General features: G+C 40.8%; 1 protein-coding gene across 1 annotated transcript in view; it reads left to right on the forward strand.

Annotated features, from left to right (window-relative positions):
* The first annotated feature begins 659 nt into the window (after positions 1-659).
* CUNH12orf42 (chromosome unknown C12orf42 homolog) overlaps positions 660-23,596 on the forward strand; it is a 151,424-nt gene continuing 128,487 nt past the window's right edge. The window contains exon 1 of the mRNA XM_048808081.1: positions 660-917. The gene's annotated coding sequence lies outside the window, so the exon portion shown is untranslated. The remainder of the gene's footprint in view (positions 918-23,596) is intronic.

Here is a 23,596-nt window from a genome sequence, read left to right on the forward strand (position 1 = left end):
AACTGCAGGAAACTACTAAGTTAGACTGTTGGTTCTTCAAGAGTGACCAGACCCTGAAATGAGATCTAACAAGAAAGACTTGAGCCTCTCTTTGCTGGGAGGTTTTTAAAAACAAGCTTGGATTTTTATTTGGCTGGAAATACTTTAGATGTGGTTCAGTCTGGGCTCAAGTGTGGATGCTCCAAGGATGTTCACTTTCTTCTGGTCCTGTTACTAAGACTGGGAGGGGTAGGTGTGTGTGTGTGTGTGTGTGTGTGTGTGTTTGTCTGTCTGTCTGAGGGGGTGTCAACTGGCCCTTCTTTGTTTGGTTCCATGGAATCCTCAGATGGGAAACACCCTCCTGGGTGCAGCTAGAATCCTTGCCTAGTTGCCGGTAGGGGTGGAGAAGTGAGGAGGACAGAATTTTCCAGAAGTTTCTAAGCAGAGAGCACGACTTTGGCTCAAAAGTGTCCCCAAGTGGGCGACGTTCTGGTCTGCAGCCTAGCTCTGCCCTCTGCTGTTGGCTGCATCAGATTTAGGGTGCAGGGAGGAGTAGGTGGAATGGAAATGTCAGGATTTCTACCTCCAGAACCCCCTCCTCCGTGGAAAATCAGCCTGTCTGATAAAATATCGGGACCCCACCCCTGCGCCTTGGAGTCGCCTTAGAGCAGGTGTTTGTCACTCCTATTACGTTGACGGCTTCCCCAGGGCTTGGCGCTGGGTAGCAGACCAGAAGGTCAGGAGAGGTTTGTGTGGAAGTTATCCACAACTTTGGTGGCTGGAGCGGGGGAGGGTCTACCGTGATGCTAACCCCATTGTGGTTGCCGAGCGACTACGGGACTCTCAGAATCCAGCCGCGCCGCGTCCCCAGGGATCCGCCAGCACCGGTGGAGGAGGCTGCGGGCGGCGCGCACTGGACAGGGCCCATGCAGTTACAGGTAGACGCGCGGGTACCCTCTAAGTGGGTAGGTCAGAGCCCGACCCTGTGCTCTGGGCTCCTCCTGGGGACTCCAGCCACCTCTGAGAATGGAGGCGGCTCGGGGCCTTTGCGAAGGTCGAGCTGGCGGCGGCGAGCTGCAGAGCCCGCCCCGGTGGNGAGGTCACGCCCCGCTCTGCGCTTTGCGGGCGCACACCTCCTTCCCCCCAAAGCCCTGCTCAAATCCCCGCATTGGGAGAGTTCCTCTCTGCAAATACGCTGAGGGGCACTCTGTTCACCCGCCTGCTCCCCCGCAGCTCCCTCCCAGCCCGCCTCAGCTCTCTCCCAACTCTGCCCAAGTGGTTAATTTCCATTGAGATCAACGCTTAACCCCTCCTTCCTGGACCCTCATTCCCATTCTGCGGCCCCTGCCCACATCTGCTCCCTGCTGGCATTTAATATTCAATCTCGGAAGACCAGAGGAATGGATTTACCACTGCCCCCAACACCCGTCCCCACTTCTAGGGCTGGCGTTGACATTACTAAATGTGTAGAGACAAGTTATTTATCTCATCCCTCCCCCCTTCCCCGCCCCCCATGCTTCAGGGTCTTTTAGGCAGCTTCTCTTCGCTTTTCCTTTCTGGAAGTTCAAAAATAAATCACTCTTCTCCAGTAACTGCTGTGCTGCCCCCTCTCGGGAAACCCTCCCATTCACATAGCCTCCTCCTCCCATTCATTTGACACCCTCCCGCCCCCTTTACCCTATTCACTGCTGTGTGGCAAATTGAGGCGATCTTATAGTAAGGGCATGAAAACTGCTAGGCACTATTCACAATTTTAATACTAACTTCATAGCTGTCACATAAATTCATTGCCAGGCTTACTTTATAATGGCCAAGAAGGAACTTTAAGGGAAGGGGGAAAAAAAAATCTGAAGATACTGCCATGGTGTCTTTCTTTGATTTGCAGGTGTTTTTTGAAACCATTACTACAGTAACTGCAGATAGCTTTTTCTAGCTGCCACATAGAGTGCTTTTAAAAAAAAGCAAAAACAAACCCCATCCTCCTCCTTTTTATTTTACAGTAGATAAAAAATGCCAAATGCCAATAAAGGCTTAAATAAAAAAGCAATGGAGAAAGAAAGAGAAAAAGAGACTCTACTGAATAAAGTTGGGACAATACAGGGTCACAGAGCTGTCGAAACTAATGTCATAGTGTGGCTGTTGGGCAGGCGTACAGAAAACTTCTTGTTTCTTGATTTTTATGGAGATTTGGTGTAAGGCATGGAGCACTTTCTGAACAGGTTTAGAACAAGTGGTGAAGAAAGAACTCTTCACAATCAACTCCCGTCTGATGGGCTTTATGCCCGCAAACACCTGTGATTTACAAAGAGGCGTTTCAGAGGACAAAAGCAGGCAAGAGGGCCAGGCTATTGTGGGGAAACGATGCCTCATGTACCCAAGGCTGTAAGAGAGGCTTGTTTTATTTTAAAACTTGTTTTAGATCCTTGCTGTGCAAACTTACAATAAGAAAAGAAGTATTTGATTCTTCTAAGGGCTCATAATGACTTTCTCAAATGCTTCTTATTCATTTTTGAGCCTTCATTTTGATAAGTTCTTAAACTAGTGAATATTGTAGTGACCAGTATTCAAAGAAAGTCGACTTATAGAAAAACTTCTAAGGTAGACGTGTTAGAAATCATTACCTAAGACTTTGAAATAAGCAGTTAGAATGTTCACTTTAGGGTTGTACAACATCTGCTTTAAAACTTTTATGAACTTTCCTTTCTCCTAGAATGTTATGATCTCATGTTTATTTTCTCAATTTATTTTGCCTTTTTATGATCTTTTGAAGCTTTTCTTCCATTTTCCTCTTTGACTTCTGCTATTTCTCTTTTGTGATTATTCTCTCCCAAATAGTTGAGGGCAATAGCCAAACATGAAAACTCAAGGTGAAAACATAAAGAATTTTACGTTGGGGGAGACTCCCTTTGATTAGGGTAACCAAGGAAATCTCCATTTTAACTGGAACCTGCTTGCCTGTCCTTCCCACATTTCAGCAGAAGTGTGTGCACAGGCTAAGAGGCAGCAGAGTTTCAAGGGTCCCAAGTCACTAAGAAAGTTTGTGTGGCTGGAATGTCATCAGAGTGGGAAGATTACTTTGAGATTAGGGTGGAGAGGTCGGGTGGAGCAGATCATGGATACTTGTTGAGCCATAGAATAGGACTGGGTTTTATTCTAGGACAAGATAGGGAGCTACTGAAGGATTTTGAGTGAGAGATCTACATGACTGAAATTCTATTTTAAGATCATTAATGCTGCTGTGCAGAATATTGTGTTAGTCTGTTCTGTGCTGTTGGAACACAATAGTACAGACTGCTATTTATAATGAATGAAAATTTGTTGGGCTCATGGTTCTGGAGGCTGGTAAGTCTGAAATGAAAGCATGATGCTAGCAGCTGATGAGGGCTCATCTCATGGTGGAAGGCAGAAGGGCAAGGGAGGGTTAAAGTGAGCAAGAGACAGAACTGAAAGCCTCAAGCCCTTGTATGATCAGCATTAACCCACTCATGAAAGTTAGAGCCCTTGTGGCCTTATCATATTTAGAGTTTCCACCTCTTAATGCTGTTGCACTGGACTATTTTCAACAGGTGTTTTTTAGAGGACACCCACAAACCACAGTAAATATGGATTGAATGATAGAAGTGCAATGACCAATTAAGAAGCAATTAGAAATCCACTGTAGTAATCCAGCAAGAAATAATGGTATCCTGGACTGAGGTGGTATTAATGGAAATGAAGGGAACAGATGAATTTTGGATCTACTGGAGATAAAGAACTGATGAGACTTGATGACTGAGAATGCACAAGTCGGGTGAGGAGAGGAAGGAAGAAACCAAGGACCACCAACAGGACTGAACAACTTGGCGGGTGATGGTGCACGTTGTGGAAAAGGTGGATGAGAACTGACACTGGGGTGCAAATCAAGAATTTCATTTTGGCATGCTAATTTTGAACTGCTGTTGAGAGGGTCAAATGGAAACAGTGAGCCTAAAGACAGACAGTTCTCTGACTCTAGGCCCTCGTCTTTCCCTGGGCTTCTCAAGACTTGTGATGTGGTGTGGCATAAAGGGATGAGCTGGGCTCATAGGATTTCCTACTTTCTGAGTCTGAACTGGAAATATTGAATCAACCTGGCAGTTGGCAGCAGAGGATAACCTGCAAGTCATGATTTGGGAAAAGAACCATTAAGGACCATGATGAATAGATGACATGGAACAGTATGGTAGAGGCGGAGGACATTCTTTGTGAGCAATAAGGGCAGCTGGAAGAGAGAGGCAAGTTTATGAGAAGCAGCTGTGTCTGGGACTAGACCTCAGGGTGGCTGTCAGTGTCTTGCAATTGAGGTATTTAACTGCTTTTGAGTCAGATGGAATCTCCTCTTTCAGATTGTGAAGCAACAGCATGCAAATTGCTAGAAAGTCTGTTTAAGAAATAACAACCAAACTCCTTCAGAATGAGAAGGAGTCTCATAATTACGAAGAAGTAATATCATAATTGAGTTATGTTTGGAAAGTTAGTAAATTCCTCCTTTCTTGTCCGAGTCATGACTTGTAGAATAAAGACTTATTCTGAATCCACTTATCCACTTTATTAATGGAGGCAAAAGGGCTCTCTGGTAAAGATGAATTGGAGTTTTAAGCTGGAATGGGTTTCTCAGTGTCTCTGATCTAAATGACTGTAAAGACTCACAAGTCACCTTAGAGGAGTTGGGGGAAGTAGAATCGTGACCTGGCATATCTGTTTACCAAGGTCTACAAAATCTGCTAGCCATGTAGAAATCAAAAGCTCAGGGAGACAAAGAGGCAGCAAGATAACAAGAGAGAATAAAAGATAGAGCCCTATTACTTTTTCAATAAAGGTCCTGGTAAATTGGATGGATAGATACAAGACTTTTCTTTAGTCTCACCAATTGCCTCGTGAGGGAGGGAGTACATATTTGTTTCAATATTTTCTCTAGCAAGTAGAACAGAAGGTGATATACCTATAATTCCAAGGAAATATAATGGAGGATTATTATTTGCTATAATAATATACATAAAGAGTTTACAAGAAATTACTCTGCAGAATTTGGATATAATATAGTTAAAAACTTCAACAAAATTATCATATTTGGGGGCAAAAATAATTCAAATTAAGGAAGAGTTAGTTAAATGTTATCCTTGCAGAGAGAATTAATTGCTCTCCCTGGAAGATTTGATTAGAGCAATAACAATAACAAAGAAGAAAACAATGTTTTCAAAAAATTAACTTCAAAAAAGGCTCTGAGCCCAGATAGTTTTACAAGTGAGTTCTTTCAACATCTTAAAGAAGCAGGAGTTGCACATTATAGAAATTGTTGCAGGACAAAAATTAAATCAACTAATCATTCCCCCAACAAGACAAAAAACAAAAATAAAACCAACAAAAATGCAAACTGAAACCCAAACCAAAAACTGGTGAAATTTTCCTAATTCATGTGATATTCAAACTATGCAAATGTATAAAATAAAACTAACAAACTATTTTATCCTAAATGTATGTACTAATGTTCTAAAAACCCCACAAAACATGGAGTTCATAAGTGTACAAAAGATAAATTATACTATCATTCGGTTGATATCATTTCAGTATAGTTTAATGTTAGGAATTCTAGGAATATATCACAATAGTAGGATAAACAAGAAAATTATATGAAAATCCTATTAAATACTAAACATAACATACAACTACTACTACTTATAAAATCTGTATGAAGTAGATAGAGATAGATACTTATTTTATTTGGTAAAGTATTTTCATGTAAGGACCATTATCATATTTAACAAAATACACTATAGAAGACTTTTAAATTAAAATTACGAATCAAAGATACCTTCCATATCACTATTACTTAGATTGTTCTAAAAATTCTAAGCAATTAAGACATGAAACAGAAATAAGTGTTATAGCTAGTTGTAAAGAAAAGAAGACAAATATCAGCAATTCCAATAACATTGTTCACTAATAAGTACTGAGAAGTGTGGAAATGCTAAAAGTTCCAGGATGGGGAAAATAGTCAATTTCCAGGAAAATGTGCCCTACAAAAATGCAACCAGGCAGCAGAATACAATAGACACTAGTATGGCAATATGTAAATCAATGGATGTGTAACTGTGTGATTCTGCAATCTGTATACGGGGTAAAAATGGGAGTTCATAACCCACTTGAATCAAAGTGTGAAATATGATATATCAAGAACTATGTAATGTTTTGAACAACCAACAATAAAAAATTAAAAAAAAAATGCAACCAGTGCTAAAGAGAATTCAGAAATAATGCCTTTCCTCCTTTTTTTTTCTTCTTCTTTTTGGTATGAGGGATTGAACCCACAGAGCCACATCCCCAGCCCCTTTCTCTTTATATTTTATTTTGAGACAGGAAGGCCTCACTAAATTGCTGAGGCTGGCTTTGAACTTGAATCCCCCTGCCTCGTCCTCCCTAGCTGCTGGTATGTGCATGGCACCTGGCCTATCTACTTCATACAAATTTTATAAGAAGTAGTAGTTGTATGTTATGTTTAGTATTTAATAGGATTTTCCCCCTCTATTCTTGAGCAGGGGCAGAGTCGATTTCTCTTCTGTAGAGAAACAAGTAGTCATGGGTAGTGACAGCCTCTTGATCATTTGAGATCTTTCCAGTATAGTATACATTCCTTCAGTTGTTCCTTATAGAGAATGTAGGTTTTTTTTTCCATATTTACTTTTAGGATTTATTTGTTGCTAGAAGAGACTTAATTAAAAATATTTTCTTTACCCATATAATCACATAATCCATGTTTTATGTCATTAAATGTTTGGACTCATGCATGACATTATGGCATGGGTTTTACTATGCTAGCAATTCGAACAAGAAAAGCTGGTATAGTTGCCACATGTCAACATCAAACTAAGCATTCTAAGGAAGAAGAGATAAAGAAAGAACTATGTAATAAAAGATTGTTTATTATAATGACTCTAAGCTTTCAAGCAACTTATTATAAACCTTCAAAATGAATAAAAACAAAATTGGCAAATTACAGAAAAAAATAGAATCAATATGTTAGTGATAAATTTTAATGTATCTCAATAATTAATAGATTAAGCAGATAAAAATCAGAGATATAGATGATTTGAATAAGATAACTAATAAACTTGATCCAAAGTACTGAGTAACAGCTACAAATTACATCTAATAATTGGATAATATTGATTCAAAGAAAATTTGAAATATGTATAAAAATCAATTACCTGGAGATTACAAAAGTGTTCTCAATAAATTTCTGAGAATTGCTATCAAGAAGATCTTATTTTAGTGCAAAAATGCAACTAATGTAGAAATTGATACCAAAAGGGACTTCAGAACACCACACATCTAAAGGTCTTATAGGCTAAGAATTCATAATGCAAATTGAAAGGCATTAGAAATGAGTGAAAATCAAATCATTATGTTTCAAAAGATGTGGGAGCAGGAAAAGTACTGTTAGAAGAAAAAAAGTTATTTTAAATGTACCAGGACAGAAGACTAAATATCAGTGGGTTAAGAACACAAGAACAACATAATACATTCCCAAAATCTATGAGAAAGAGAATAATTTTTTAAAAAAGACTACATAACAATAAAAGTTAACAAATTAGAAAATATGCAAAAACATCAACAAAGGTTAAAGTTGGTTCTTGGTTAAAAACTGATAGAATTGAGAAGTCTCTGGCAAAATTTACCAAAAAAAAAAAAAAAAGAATTGCGATATAAGGATTAAAGTGGGGACATACTAGACCAGAATCTATTATACTGAGCACAGGTGGATATTATATATACTTTAATGTTGATTTATTTGGAAATATAGAAAATAATAATTTTCTTGAAAAACAGTGTCAAAACTTACTCAAAAGAAACAGAAAAACATAAATAACTCTATAACTATCAAATAAATTGAGTCAATAGTTTTAATTTTTTTCCCACAAAGAAAACATCAGAATAAGGTAGTCTTACCAATATAGCTAGTTATTCAAGTACATAAAGATGAGAAATCCAATCCTGCACAAAATGTCTATTAGTTATTAGAGAAGAGAGCACCCCAAGTCCTTTCATAGAGCTAGCATAATCTTTGTATCATAATAAAGTTAGAACTTTATGGGGGAGGGGGGAAGCCAATTTTGCTTATGACCATTGGGGGGAAAAATAAAACACTAAGCAAAATACTAACAAAAAAAAAATCCAACTCTATACTAAAAAAGAAAATATATTCCGATCAAGTTGTCCTCATCCTATGACTGCCTGCTTGGTTTAATGTTAGAAAACATTTTAATGTTAGAAAAAATTTTAATACAACACTGCTTTAAACAGATTAAAAGGAAAAATATGATCATTCTTAAAAGATGCAGAGAAAAGATCAGTAGAGGAAAGGGACCGGGGTGGGAGGGGAGGAGAAGTGCTGGGGAGTGATACTGGCTAAATCGTATTATTATATTTCGTGCATGAACAAATGCGTAACAATAAATCTCATCATTATGTACTACTATAATGCACCAATAAAAATGTGGAAAGAGAAAAAAAATAAAAACATAAAAAGATAAAAAAAACGCAGAGAAGACATTTAATAGAATTCATCATCTGTTCCTAATTTAAAAACAAACCCAAGAAGTTTTGTAAATTAGGAATAGAAGGGAGCTTGCTAAACTTGATAAAGGCATCTACTGGAGAATAAAACAATACAAATACAGCAAACATCATATTTGATGGGAAATGTGTGAATTCCTGTTACCATAAGGAGCAACCAAGTGTATCCAACTTAGGAAAAGATTGGCACTTATACTACCTTGGGGGTTCCGTGCTATGGAAGTTAGTATTTATTGATCTGTCACTATTATCTCTTCTTATCTTTGCAATTCCACACTTTTCCCCCAACCCTTCAACACCTCTTAATCACTTTTCTGTTTTAACGTCCTTTTGAAATATCTAAAACTCAAGCCTCAGAACTACAAATACAAAATTGTATATCAAAATACATAAGAGAACAAAACATATTAGAGATTGAATGTTTTAGGTCATCTCATTCTGACAGCTTTTAAAGTCAGAAATACTTATCAGAAATACTCCTCAATTTCATTAGTCTTCTCCTATGTTCCTAAAAGACTCTGAAGAATCCTAGTAATTCTCAGAATTCAGAGGCTTGTGCAAGTGAGGACTTAAATTACATTTGCTTCACAGTAAATGTGTTTTTGAGAAAAACAGATTCCCATTACCACTGCAGCTCTTCCATGGTTTTAGAGATGTAAATTAGTTCAATAAGACAAAAAAGTTTAAAGCACAGAAATTCTACAGGAAGAAACAAAGCTATCACTATTAGCAGGTGATACAGTCATTTACATCAAAACCCCCAAGTAATCTACAGACATTTTCCAGAATTAATGGGAGTCTATCTGGCTTGCTGTTTCAAGACAATGCATAAAATTAAATTGCATTCCTATACACTGGAAATGATTAGAAAAAAAACATAATTTAAAACGTACCATGTGAGCCTGGCTTGGTGGCACACTCCTGTAATCCCAGTGACTCCAGAGGCTGAGGCAGGAGGATCATGAGTTCAAAACCTGTTTCAGCAATTTAGTGAGGCCCTAAGCAGCTAAGTGAGACCCCGTCTCAAAATAAATAAATAAATAAAAATTAAAGAAACAAACACACAAATAAATAAAAAGGGCTGGGGATGTGGCTCAGTGGTTAAGCATCCCTGGTACCAAACAGATAGAAGATACCATTTGTAACAACAACAACAAAATCCAAAACAAAACAAAACAAAAAAACTCAAACCAAACAAATACCCAACAGTACCTAGGGTTATGTCTTTTAATAGTCAAAATAGTCACTTATGTAGAAAAGTGTCATTGAAAGAAAAGAACCTGTTCATGGCTAGGATGAGTCAAACATGGCCATTTCCCCTTTGTGGCATCCTTGAAAACTGGCTCTTTCTCCACCTGTTGTTTATAGGGAGTTGAACTTGCAAGATGATGTCTAGAGGGAATTATCATGGAGCAATGGGACAGGCATTCTTGCTGACTGAAAATCAGATTCCCTGCAAACAGGAAGCAGGTAGCGTACAAGAGATACTACATTTTACCTTTTTTAAAAATTTTTGTTTAGGTGAGTAGGTTTGCTCTATTTCAGCCACTAATGCTGATTCTGATTCAGTGGTGTTGGTTTTTCCAGTTTGGACCATCCTTTCAGTTTCTATATATCCACATTGTTGTAAATAATAGCATAATATTACAGGACTTCATGAAATCAATTTTTCCCCCCACTCTAGGGGCATGTACTACATCTCTGCTAGGAAAACCCGGGAGACATAGCTCCTGTTCCTTTGTCATTCTTTCTTTTGTGTATTACTAAAGTGACCTCACACCATAAAAGCCGAGCATATGCACTTACTTTAAAGCGACTGGTAGTATTCCGGAGAGGTGTGAATCTAGGTTTTTAATAGAAGGCAGAAAGAAACTTCATGGCAGGCAAACAAAGTAAGAATGCTGTGGTCCTGTTAAGAACGATACCCTGGTGGTGTTCTATTGCTGTTTTAACACTCACCACAAACTTGTGAATTAAAATGACCCACATTTATCATCCTGTGATTCCATAGGTCAGAAACTAACCCAGGTGTTTCTGGGCTGGGATCTGGGAGCCAGCAGTTCTCTTGCTTTCTGGGGACGGTGGGGAGGGTCCTCTTCGTTGCCTTTCCAGCTCCTGGAGGCTGCCTGGACTCCTCGGCGCCATCCTGGGAGCCAGTAGCAGGAGCAGGTGGAGTCTTTCTCACTTGGCATCCCTCTTCTGCCTCCCCTTTCAACACTTAAGTGCCCTTGGGACCACCCTGGGCTCACCTGGATAATCCAGGAAACTCTCCACCTCAAGGTCCTTCACTGAATCACAATCGCAGAGTTCCTTTTGCTGTGTGCTGTCACAGAGTCACAGGATCCAGTGCTAAGACAGACCTCTTGGGAGGCCAGGGGTGGAGAGTAAACCCTCTGAGGTCATTTCCAGTCTCCTGAGCTCCTCCTGCTCCTCCATGTTGCCACACTCCAGACTCAGGGCCCACTTACTCTTCCCTCGGGGAGTGCTGTGCCCCAGGGATCTCATGGCTCACTCCTTAGTTGGCTCAACTGCCTAAAGGGCCTGCCATGATCTCTTGATCTGCAATCGGAGCTGTGCTTTCTATGTTCTTCCTATTTCTCATTTTTCTTGATAATACTTCCTATTTTTCTCTGGCTCTCCTTCTGAAAAGTAAGCCTCCTGAAGGTAGGGACCAGTTTCACTCTCCTGGGAGTGTGACCAGTGTGTTTAGTTATTTCACAGAGTGCTATTTGGTTATATAATCTTTGGTCTAGATTTAAAACTGACATCAGCAAGTGATCAAATTCTGGACTATGAATTAGCCTTTTTTCTGAATTCCCCCTGTAGAACTTGTATATTTGAGAATAGAGATTGATAATAGTAATAAAAATAAGTACCACCATCTTTGCTACCATTTATAGAAGGCTTACCTTGTGCCAGTGGCTAAATCCTTTACATATATTCTTTTATTTCATCTTGTCACTTTGTGAGGTCACAGAGCACTGTTTTTGCCTACCTAGGAAAAGTATTTTCTCCAACCAATGCTACTTTTGGGGAACTGCTCCTTTCTGTTTCCACTAAGTAGTTCTGGGGAGAGACGAGTCTTGGTACCTTGGACTCTGGGCTCTCAGGATGTGTGTGTGACCCTGTCTGGACCAGAGTACTGGCAGTTAGCATCCAGGGGTTGATGCATGACCCAAGTAAAGCCCAATGCATGACCCAAGTGAAGCCAGTCACAGGTCTTCCTCTCGGTCTTTGGACTCGAGCTGGGAAGAGAGGTTTCTTTTTCCTCCTGATAAAAACCTCCAAGGATATGAGCCCAGACCTGCCTGTCATCTGCGGAGAAGTAAACCATTGAGAAAATGAAGCAGAGACAGGTGTCAAAGCGTCTTAGCTTGAAGAGGTCTTATTTTCTTCATTTTACAGGTGAACAAACATGTGTCAGAGGTTACAGAGTTAATACATAGCTAGCAAATGGGGGGAATTTGACCCCCGCCCCCATCATCCCAACTTTGATGTCCATATTTCTTTCACTTTGTTGTACTTTCCTGGCCACCTACTCTTCTTATTCTGATTGATTTTTGAAAAGAGCAGGGAAGTGCATTCTCTCTCTCTCTCTCTCTCTCTCTCTCTCTCTTTTTTTTTTTTTTTTTNATGTGACTAACTGTAACTTTATCATTTTTTTTTTTTTTTTTTAGCAGAGTGTTTCTTAGACAATTGCTACTCATTGAAACACCTTGTATTCTGATGAATCTGTTCTCTTGAGACTCCGTGGCTGGAATAGGAAATAGGCGCCAACTTTGTACCACTTCTAGAGGAATACAAGTGGCTGCCTGTGTTCAGAAGGATTCTGAGGCCTCATCCGGGTTTACAGAAGAGGAGGGAAGGGGAGTGAGGAAATGTGTTATTCCCTTTGTTCAAAATGTCTGATCACTTGGACTACTTGGAACCTCTGTAGTTATATATTTTAGCATCCAGAGAGTGTTGAACCAAGGACTTGGAACCATTTTTCTGTTCACAGAGTACTTCAGTTGTTACTTAAGGGCTCACCTCTGTACCAAACTAAAATCTTTTAATAGTCTGGTCACTACAGGATGATGGCATTTTCTAACAAGCACCTTCCTCTACAAAATGCCCAGACAGTTCTACCCTACAAAGAAAGGAACAGCGATATGACCTGAATTTAGATTCTGGAACTGGATGTCATTTATTGGGACTACTCTTTCTGGTGAGAGAGATGCTAAATCACAGCCACCCTGAAAAATTGTCATGCGCGGGTATTGTTGAAGGTTTTCTAACAATCAAATTGGGCCTCACATCTTGTTGGTTGGAGGTTCCATTTCTTCATCTTGGGCCCAAGTTACTTAGCAATGACCAATCAAACTATGCACCCACCATATTGCTTTGCATGTTTGACTAGAACACTGACAGATTAATAGGAAGGGTAAATAGCAACAACCGCAGGGGCCCAGTGTGGGGCAGCGGGATTGACTACTCTGGACTTTGTTGTGTTTGCTTAGAGAAAGCCGCAGCAAAAGCCTGCTGGGACAAGGTGACCTGGGTCATGGGCATTTGTTTCTCGTCTCTATAGAAAACAATTGTCTTCTCAATGGAAGATGGCTTTTTCTGAATCTACATGACGAGGAAGCAATGGCTATTCCAGGGTGCTTGCTAAAACACACACACACAAATAGAGAGGCCACACAAATGTTCACATTTACTGTATTCGGCAGAGAATCTTTGGATGGAGGTCCACCAGGAGAGAAGCCTCACTTTGGGAAAGTTTGTGTGGAGGGTCTCTAAACCTTCACCTATTCACTGCTAACTCCCAGTATTTGATGTTTAGAATTTATGAAGTTTCAAAATGATCCTGTCTCACCATCTCTTCTCTGGATTCTTGAGGGCGGAGCTCAAACCTTTAGCATTCAAGTTGACTTTGTCAACTCTGGCTTTGCTAGCCCACATTTGGTTCAACATTGCTACTCTGAATTGAATTGAATGAAATACATAAATAATGAAGAAAAAAATCCTCTTGGGGTAAGATCTAATCAATCAAAAGTTGTTGGCTTCAATTACAGCCAGAGCTACCTTTCTGGATAATCGGTTTCTTTAGAGTACTGTGTGATTTTGCATTTCTGGTTATAATAGTTATTTACAAACAGTAAATGGCAGATTATTTTGTTTTAAAGGAAGAAGATCTCTGTTTAGGTAGAGAATGGGACATTTCTGGAAATTCTTGACATCAGAGATGTGGATAGGCATCAAAAATTGGGATAGGGCCAGGCATGGTGGCACATACCTATGATCCCAGGGACTTGGAAGGCTGAGGCAGGAGGATGGCAAGTTCAAGACCAGCCTTATCAACTTAGGGAGGCCCTAAGAAAACTAATGAGACCCTGTCTCAAAATAAAAAATAAAAAAAAGGCTGGGGATGTGGCTCAGTAGTTAAGTGCCCATGGGTTCAACGCCTCAGTACCAAACAAAACAGCAACTAAACAAAAAAAAAATGGGGATAGGAAGTGGATGACAAATAAAAAAGAGAAAACATATCAGACATTTTAAGGCTTCTTTGTCTTCTCCCGTGGTACAGGTGACTCCAAGTCTCTGTTTGAATCCAATTTTGAAATACTGTTAAATATTGTTATGAATGCTCCAATCCAATTCTGAGAGTCCTTTGAAAGAATGCAGGGGGATGGGGCACTGGTAGCTCACAAGTTTAGCAAGGAAAAGAAGAGGTAGAGCACAGTGCAGTGAGAGAAAATCTTGCCCAGCTGCTTATGGCTGTTGGGCAAACACCCCTGAACACAGTGGTGTAAGTCAGCAGGCTCGTGGCTGTTCTCCCCAAAACTGTGTGAGTCAGGAGTTTAGGCAGCACACATGGGGTGTGGTGTGACTTTGTGTCTGGGGCGTTAGCTGGAAGAGCATGGGGGCTGGGGCTGAGTCAGATAGCTAAAGACCTGAAGGACCTGGACGCCTTTACTTATGTCTGGCACCTGTGCTGGGATGATCCAAGGCTGGCTTCAACTGGAGCTGTCAGTTGGTACATCTACCTACTGCTTCACCACGTGGCATGGACTTCCTCAAGTATGTTGTCCTCAAAGTAGTGGGACCTGTCACATAGTGGCTCAGGACTCCAAGAATAAATGTTCCCAATATACAAGGAGGGAATTGCTTTGCCTTTAATCACTCAGCCCCAGTGTCACGGAGCATGACTTCTATATATCACGCACGAGTCAAAGCCATCACAAGCCCACCCAGATTCAGGGAAGGGAGAAGGATACCTCCTTCTGGTGGAAAGAATTTGTGGTCATGTTCCTAGGACAGTAGGGTCTGAGGGAGAGGAGACTCCGATGCAGAAATTAAAGAGAGGTTTATGGTGTGAAGGTCAACATCAGGGGAAGTCTTCAGGTATGACCTTCACCTGCACCTTGTCACCATCATGAGGCAGGGAACTTAGGAGTGAGTACAGACAGACAGTGCACAGCCATCTGTATTTCCTTTAGAGAGTTTCTTGATGAGACTGAGCTTCCTGAGGATCCTTTGGTGAATTCTGAGATAAGCTGACGTGCCAACCGGGAAGGACAAACAACTGCTGGGTGGCAGGAGCATTTGCCTAGAACAGCCTTGAAAAGACCTTGAAAAACCGGTGAAGAAAAAAAGCTTAGCAACTCAGTTTTTAAAATTCTCCTCCACCTGTCCATTCTTTCCACACTGTGAATAGGTTTTCTTTATTAGAAATCTCTATGTAGGAACACTGGCGTGGGAGATGGAAGAATTCTCAGGTTTTATAGTCCCAAGTTCCTCACTCAGGAGTGGCCTGGGCAGAGATCACTACTTCACCTTCAGTCTCTTACATCCTCTTTGAGGTCACTTTACATTTCCAGTGACTGATTTTGTGGCTTTTGGAATGGGCCAGAGAGGCTAATTTTAGGAACACACCAAGCTATTCGTAACTCATTCTGTACTCAGCCTACCAAAGTGACTTTGCGTCTGCAGCTTCGCATTTCAAGCGAACACAATTTAAAAACCCAGTGTCGATCAATACAAGGCTCTCCTCACCCTGCTGCTCAGCAAAGTGGGGCAGCTTTTCTGGAAAGCAATGTGACTTGATTTTATGTATCAGATACATTGGTACCACTCATCCCATCTGAAGATCTACCTTGAAGACAGGATAAGACGGGGAGGTCAAGATTCCTGTGTAAGGATCTTCACTGCAGTGCTATTTATAGTTATCCAGCAAAGGAAGCCATCTGTATTTTCCAAATATAGAAACATTTTATAACTACACACACACACACACTCACACAGAGGCAATGCAAAACCAGACGTTCTAAAAAGGTATTCATATACAATAAATTTGCATGAAGTAATCAAAATTTGTATTAAGAAAAACTGGCAGGTGTCTAATGAGAAGTATTAGTGATTTTGTCCCCTTTTGGGGTTTTCCAAAACTATAAAGAATGTTTATTATCTTTATATGAGAAGAAGCAAATGGTATTTGTGTGTGTGTGTGTGTGTGTGTGTGTGTATAATTTTTTTTAAACACATTTGTTGATGGCTTGCCCAAAAGAAGGGAGTTGGCAGGTTAGTGCTCTGCAGTTTTGCTACCACTAACACCATGGTTTCTGCCTCGCCCTGCTCCTCTAACTTCAGCAGGGCCTTTCGAGGGCAAAGACTTTGAGGTGGTTGAGAAGGGATGGGCTGAGAGAGGAAAAGCTAGTCAGGCCTTGTGGTGTGGGATCTCTGGGTGGTAATGGAGCCTTTAGGCACCAGACAGCCCAAGGCTGCTGTGGCCTTCTGGATGAAGGCCTCAAATCTAGGAGGCTATTAGCTGGATTTTACTGGAGTAAATTACCCCCACTTTGCAAGAACATTAACAAATTACCATGAAAATGCTGTCATCACCAGTACAAATGTCTCTCAGAGGCTTACTTCAGTGGGGTTTTTGTCCTAACTCATAAGATTCACTTGTTAGTTTTACAAAAAGGAGAAACTCAATCTCGAGGTAATTTGCACTTTGGGTGAATTCAGTGGACCTTTCTTCCGCCATAGGGTTTGTTTTGTATCCAGGCTTATGCACGACTCTTGTAAATGGCAATCACAGTTGTGTGGGCCCTTGAAATGGGAGAGAATTCCAAAGTCGCTGCCTCCTATTAAGCCCCAAGAATGGAGGAGATTGCTTCTCAGTTAAAAGAAGGCTGAATTTAAAACAAGGAAGAATTTTACCTTTAAAAGTCTGATCCAGGAAGCAACTAGAGGTTGCAACTTATATGCAGTTTGCATTTGGAAGTTTAATCACTGGTCTGGTTAAAATTACATAAGCATCCTATGAATGTAGCTATCACATGCATTATATTAACAGGTTCTTGGGAAATGAACACTTTTTTGTTATGCCTTGCTAGACAAGTACATTATCACTGAGCTACATCCCCATCACCCACAAACATCTCTTTGTAACCTAGTGGGTCCTAAGAAAGTGTGCAGGTTAAATTTTGGATCTAGAATGGCATATCCCATTTATAAGGATGAGTACTATGCATCGACTCTTCTTGGAATGATAGCATTTTGTATTTGTTTGATTATTACATCTAAGTAAAATTTAAAAGCAGGCTCAGTAAAATCAGAGGATAGTTAATAAGTTTATCAAACAATAATGGTATTCACCATAAATATTTATAGACTGAACTTGCATTATCAATTATTTGAGTTTTTCTAAGGCTATAACATTCATTAATAAGGTATTTTCCATGGCACATGGTATGAGACTCTATTTTTGAGGGTTATTTACATTTTGTGCTGTGGTACGTTGTTTACATTTTGAAATGGATGCACCTGGTTAGGTCAGTTAGCATCCCAGGTAGGAAAAAAAATATCTAGCTTTTCTGGGGTCTTTTTAAATCTTCATGCAGATGGAATACCCAAATTGAGGACTATATATATAGCAAGAAAAACAATCATCCTCCTAAATGATAACAAGCAAAAATCTATTAAAATGCAAAGAAGTTTTCTTCTAATAACATGTCATGAAGTTTCCAAATAAAATAGCTTGATTTCAGCTCACATGAAGTTTTGTGTCATCTAAAGCAAATATTATTTTGAATTACATATGGCAGTGGGCACCATGATCTTTATAATGTCTAGAATTTCAAATAGCCTATCCCGATCAAATGAGGAAGGTGAATTTAAACCCTCTTGACATCATGATTTTTAAGAGTCCATAGACTGAGGTCCAGTGGCCCAGGAGGTAATGGAGTAGAGGTCAGAAGGTCTGTCCACCCTCCCCTCTGTTCAGAGGACAGGACACTCTGCTTTCAGGACTGTTACAGGCCCATGTGTCTTGGTTGCAGAACTCAGCTCTGTCTTATCCTCCTGGCAACGGATGTTCCCACAGAGACTCCTGAGGGAGGCATGGCAGAACAGGCTAACTTCTCAGCCAGGTCCAGCCAGTATCCTTGGACAGAAACCCTTTGCAATTAGCTTGACTTGGGGTGGGGGTCAATGCTACGCTTTAATTGTATTTGGAGATGAAGAGAAGTCCCCGAATGTACCACATGTAGAGATTGATGTCCATCAACTCATTTAGCAGAAATCTGGTTTTCGACAGGGATCTTTGGTGTATTACCTCCCTGAGTGGCTCCACCCTCTCTGTTAATACAATGACAGGGTCTAAATTGTAATAGATAATGGTTATATAATGATGAGGTTGATATGTGCGTATTTTATAATTCTAGAAAATCATAAATCTGGTAAACCTAGTAACTTTATGAATAAAATTCTAATATAGATATGAGATCACATCAGTGCTACACACACAGAGGGAGAGTGCTAAGATCATTTTATCCAATGTGACCATTAACAGTGGTAAATGCTTGTTTTGCCTTGGGAGATTAAGGGGTTCGACTAATTTGTTCTGAGCTTGGCTGATCTCAGTATGAATGCCCTGGCTTGTAGTCCTCAGTCTGCTGAGTCGGATGGCTGCTGCTTTTGGCTGGGTTGCTGACTGGGGAACTGGTTGACTGTTGGCTGACCTAGGATGGTGTTGTCTGGGAGGACTGCTTAGCTCTGCCTCCATCAGCAGTTTGGTCTGGGGATGTGCTCAGGTGAGAGTGAGCACAATAGCCCAACCAGGTGGAGCCTCTGCTTGTGTTGGCATGTGCTAGAGTCCTGCTGGCCACATCAGGTGACATGGCTGTGCCCAGATACCCAGTGGGAGGTGCTACAGTTACAGGACTAATGGACATGGACCGAGAGACAGGTGAATAGTGGAGACCATGAATGTAATCAGTACCGCCTGGGACAATGCTTGGAAATGTTATATGATTTCTTTTGCATGTGCTTTTCTACATCTTCTACCAGTTAGAACTTTACAGGAACATTTCAGAAACAATGGCTCTGGAAGCTAGCTTTCCATTGCAAGAGTCAGGCACTCAAGAGAGGAAAAGAGTTTTCAGGTTCCAAAGGCTTTCCTGGATTAATGCTCAGAAAATTAATCAGAGTTTTGTCATTAGAGAGTAGACCAGATCCTCTAAAAGACAGCCAGCCAGCTTCCTTCCATCAGCCAGGAGATGAGATCTCCTTTTGGGCTGGGGGCAGATAGAGGAGAGGTGGTGGGGGAGGTTAGTGGGTTGTGTGAGACAAACAAACAGAAGCCCCAAATAGTTTTCACCTGAGTGGGTCCCAGGGGAGGTAGAGACCACAGTGAGAACTTGGTTTCAGTTAGAACAGTCTTTCCAGAGTGTGGTTCCCTGACCACAATCATCAACATGACCTGGGAACTTGACGAAAGTCACATCTTTGGCCTCATCCGACCTATTGATTAGATACACCAGGATGGGATCAGCAACTTACATTTCAATAAGCTGATTCGTTGTATAGAGCTATGAAATACATTACGCCCAAACTCATCAGCCCAAGATGGCCAACATCTTACAGTTCAGTCATCACATAAGCAGTGCTTTAACTGAGGTGCAAACCCCTGGATTTTCTATTCCTCCTCTGTTTTACCCCTTGATCTTTAACAGACCTGGTGTGTCACGGCACATGGTGTGTTTCTGGGAGGCCATGGTGCCTCACCTCTATAGACAGGCCGCTTTACCCAAGACGTCGTCTCTGCATAAAGATGTTCTGTGTGGGCTCTTGGGGGACACTCTGGTTTGGGGTGGTAAAAAGGGCAGACTACAACAACAACCTATTTGTGCATTGTGACATCAAGAGATTCTTCACTTCTGACAGTGAACAGTGTTTCTCTGTCTGGACTTTAGCTGTCTTCTGCAGCTTGTCAAAGATGAAAACAACTCCCAGCCTTCAAAATGATCTTTAGAGGGATCGGCATACTTGAGTCTTAACTCTGCTGTTTCTAACCTTGGGTCCAGATTAAGTGGACATGCAAAAGAGTCAGATATTATGCATGTGACTATTTATTTTTAAATACATCTTACATTTGCATAGCACTTTGCAATGTCCAAAGCTCTTTTATACACAAATGCACATACTATATTTAATTATGTATAAATATATATAAATAAAATACTGCTTTATTGTATAAAAGTATTTTATGGAATAATATAATAAAATATACAATAAATCACTATATTTATTTGTGAATATATACATAAAATAATATTTATATATGAATAAAATATTATATACATAATAGTTATATATAAATTATATATATAATGAAATGTTTATTTATATATTATTTTTTCCAGTGCTGGGGATGGAACCCAGGGCCTCAGCATACGCTAGGCAAGTGCTCTACCACTGAGGTATATCCCCAACCCTACCATATATTCTTTTCTTTGGATCCTGAAGACAATACTGTGATGAAAAAGCATAGTTAGTTTTATAAACAGCTTCCTAGTTGTGGAAATTAAATCTGTAAAAAGTTAAACATATCATAGAAAATGTTGAATGTTGGCTAAGTCATTTAATCCAAACCTCAGTTTACAGAGGAGGGAGCCAAAGCTCAGAGAAGTTAGGTCACTTATTCAAAGTCACACAGCTAGTAAATGCAGAGCTGAGTCAAGTCTCTGACTCCTGTATCCAAATGCTACCACATTCTTGTCCCTCTGATACACTTCTATGAGTGTAAATGCAAACGTCATAAACATAATATCAGTTATATCCGCGTCTATAAGTGCTATGAGAATATTTTATAATGCAAAGTGTGATTGGGAGACAGTCTAAGCATCTCTGTAATCGGAAATGTATTATTCAACTTCCCAACAGCCCTAAGGTTTCCTGGCTTGAATTTCTAAGCCCAAGATATAGCCTGTGCTCTAAAACAAGACAGTGGAGTTCAGGATGATGCATTCAGGGCATTATGAAGAGCTATCAGTCACCAAAAGTAAGAGAAAACTTCCATGTAGCTTAAAAAGAAAAGATATCCCTCTTGCCTAGGTGGTTAGACTGTCAGCTGTCTTTTGCTTTCACTCCAAACATGTTTGAAATGGCGTTTTTGCAAGTGGGTAAGAATAAAAATAAAAAGTTCCAACATAATCCAACAAACAGGGTTCAGAATTTTATTACCTTAGAATGTTACGTTGCTCCATGGGAGAGTAAGGGAAGATGGTATTCATCAGTTAGCATTGTCACAAAACTCACAGAAGTAAAGCATCCACTGAATGGTGTTAAACTGACCTGCAACAGATCTACAGCAGACTCTCAACTGCACAGAGGAAATGGCAAGTGATCATGGACAGCCAGTTCCTAACATGCCTCTGCCCTGCTCCTCCCTGCTGGCAAGTGTGTAATCTTGTTAGAGGTTGAGTGCCCATCACCAATTACCTCATGCCAACTTCACCCTCGCCCAAGAGTTCGCAAAATAGAACATACGCGTTTAGGCTCACGTATCCGTACTCAGTTCCTAATTTACAGATGGGCTTTCTTACTGTTTATAAATAGGTTGTTTATAACTCAAAACACAATTTCTCAAAGAAATTTTCCACCTGAAAACATTTACTAAATGCCCAAAGCTAAGCTTTTTAAGCAGCTCAGAGTTTTGTGAGTAGGTTCTGAAACCAACTTCAGAAACACTTTTAAGACAAGACTGTAGCTCTGCACAGAGAGAGGTAGGGCTCAGAGTTAGCCCAAGAGAAACTTCAGGCCCCAGCATTGGGTGCTTCTCAGCAGAGATGGCGAATTGCCAACCTTACTCTTGCTTCTAGAAGAACATACAACTGGGCGACACTTCCCAGCCTCTCTTGCAGTTTGATGTCACCATGTAATTTGTTCCAGACAACAAATATGGGGGAAAGTCATGGATTCCATGTGCAGGACTGGCCCGTAGCAACCTCCTCAGGAATTCCTTCACTCTCTTCTGTCCAGTGGCTGGTAGAGAAGGTCCTAAAGTCTTTACTGGGTGGACCAAGTGTAGGGCCCTGGCTCATTGTGTCTGAGGCTGCCTGCTTGGATTGGTGGATACGCCACATATAAATTTCAATTGCATGCAGCCTCTGAACTTTTGGAATCTACGTATCACAGCAGCAAGTGTTAACTAATACTCCTCATTAGTCCTTATATCATTGGAATGAAGCCAGTTTGAGTTGAAGATGGAGGTAAAGATGGGGGGGTGAAACCTGGGAGAGGTTCAGGGTGCAGAGCAGCTGTCAAGGCAGCTGAGGAGGAAGGCTTCTTGCAGGAGACAGGTGGAGAAGGGCAGGGGGAAAAGGTGCTCAGTAGTGCTGAATGTCGGCCCTGAAGGTCCTCTGTGTGGCAAGGGCTGCAGGCAGAGCGGGCTCAGGGTCACTAGAAGCTGTCTGTTTATGGGTCGCTTCATATAAAGACCTCATTAATTCACAGATTGGCTTTGTAGATCTAAACGTTCCTTTTTGAAACATCTAAATTTTAATTTAAGGTTGTGCTTACAACTGGAGAGAATGTGAAACCTAATTAGAAGCTGGGGTAGGTGTGAGAATTCACCTCTTTGATAAGTAACAAGGCTTCCAAGGCCAGCCGCTGAGTGTGGCAGGGACGCAGACACAGGCCTTCCCAGTAGACAGGGATTCCCCAAAACTGACTTTGGCTTGAAACTCTCCAGAGTCCCGCAGGGCAGTCCGGGAACTTCCACCCAAGCTCCTTCTCTCCTTTCCTCTCTTTCCCTGAGATGCCTTTCCTGACTTTCCCCCACAGGTGTCTCCCCTGATAAATGTCTTGCACACTTAATTCATCTCGGTGTCTGCTTCTCAGAGGAGCTCAATGAACCCTGAAGTCATCTTGTCATTTCTAATCTTTCAGTTTCTAAGTGTAAGAAGAGCTGATTCTCTTAAAGTGTGAGTTTTTTTGTGGTCATCTGGTCGGTTCTGTAAGGAGGTGAGGGCCTATTATCAATGACTAGTTGCCCATGAATCGTTTAATTCTGAGACATTTCCCCTAGCCGAGACCATGCTTTGGAGGCTGTGGTTAGGTAGGTCCCTGTGGTCCACCTCCCAAAACTGAAAGACCATTAAACCATTAAAGAAGAGAGAGAACTTGTTTTACCTTCCCCCCAGCCCTGGGTACTGGAGATGGAACTCAGGGGCACTGAGCCACATCCCCAGCCCTACTATTTTGTATTTTATTTAGAGACAGGGTCTCACTAAGTTGCCTAGCATCTTGCTTTGCTGAAACTGACTTTGAACTCATGATCCTCCCACCTCAGCCTCCTGAGCCATTTCAATTACAGGTGTGGGCCACTGCACCGGGCAAGAACTTGTTTTTTCAAACACAGGGATTCCTGATGGAGACGGGAGAATGCAAAAGAATGAACATTAATAAGACCTTCCTGAACTGGATGTTTTCTATGTGGAGTTTCTATGGGTTATAAAATGAAAATTCATTTCAGGTAGATATTTTTATCCCAAAGGAGGGCTGAGATTCAGAGAGGGTAAGTAACATGCTCAACACATACATCTGGTAAGAGGCAGAGCTAAGTATTTGAACTGGTCTTTCGGGTTCCACACCCTATTTTATTCTATTTTGCCAAATGTCTTTTTAGAGAGCAGTTTTGCAGTGAATTCTTGGGAAAGTACTGTGTAAGTTTTTTTTTTTTTTTTTTAAAAAAAGA

This window comes from Marmota marmota, unplaced genomic scaffold, assembly GCF_001458135.2.
Source record: "Marmota marmota marmota unplaced genomic scaffold, marMar, whole genome shotgun sequence".
NCBI classification, from domain to species: domain Eukaryota; kingdom Metazoa; phylum Chordata; class Mammalia; order Rodentia; family Sciuridae; genus Marmota; species Marmota marmota.